General features: G+C 41.0%; 1 non-coding gene across 1 annotated transcript; it reads right to left on the bottom strand.

Annotated features, from left to right (window-relative positions):
* Positions 1-505: 505 nt before the first annotated feature.
* On the bottom strand, positions 506-609 carry LOC111556381. The gene has a single exon (XR_002735866.2). It is a non-coding gene; the product is annotated as a U6 spliceosomal RNA (small nuclear RNA).
* Positions 610-853: the final 244 nt, after the last annotated feature.

Below are 853 nucleotides of genomic sequence, written 5' to 3'. Positions count from 1 at the left end.
TTTCATTCTCATTCAACTCAAAACACTTTCTAATTTTCCTTTTGGTTCCTTCTCTAACCCATGTGTTATGTAGAGATGTGTTATTTGGTTTCAAAATATTTGGGAATTTTCTGCACTTTTTCATTTTTGTTGAACCTCAAACTCCATCTTTTGCAGGATTACTTTATAGAAGGCATCATGGACTCATCTCTCAGTATTCTGAAGCTTCTGTGTGACTGTTTACATTACCCTTCCTTCCTTCCTTCCTTCCTTCCTTCCTTTATTAAAGAGACACAGAGACAGATACTATGAGCAGAGGAAAGGGGCAGAAAGAGAGAGAGAGAGAGAGAGAGAGAGAGAGAATCCCAAGAGGGCTCCATGCCTAGCACAGAGCCCAACAGCCCAAGCTTGATCTCACGACCTTGAGATCATGACCTGAGTCAAATTAAAAAATCCGAAGATTAACCAATGGAGCCACCCAGGTGCCTCTCACTGTTTATATCACAAAAGCTTGTTTATTTATTTTAAAAATAGGGAAGGCTTCATGAATTTGCATGTGATCCTTGGTCAGGGGCCATGCTAATCTTTGTATCATTCCAATTTTAGTATATGTGCTGAGGATGCAAGCACTGTTTATATTTTAAATTAAAAACAAGGGGTGCCTGGGTGGCTCAGTCGGTTAAGCCTCTGACTTTGACTCACCTCACGATCTCTCCAAGCTCGTGAGTTCAAGCCCTGCATAGGGCTCTGTGCTGACAGCTCAAACCTTGCAGCCTGCTTTGGATTCTATGTCCCACTCTCTCTCTGCCCCTTCCCTCACTTGCTCTCTCTCTCTCTCTCAAAAATACATAAATGTTTAAAAAATTTAAATTAA

The sequence above is a fragment of the Felis catus genome, chromosome C2, assembly GCF_018350175.1.
Source record: "Felis catus isolate Fca126 chromosome C2, F.catus_Fca126_mat1.0, whole genome shotgun sequence".
In the NCBI taxonomy this organism is placed as follows: Eukaryota; Metazoa; Chordata; class Mammalia; order Carnivora; family Felidae; genus Felis; species Felis catus.
Note: the sequence above shows the minus strand (reverse complement) of the source record. Positions and strands in the feature narration are given on the sequence as shown.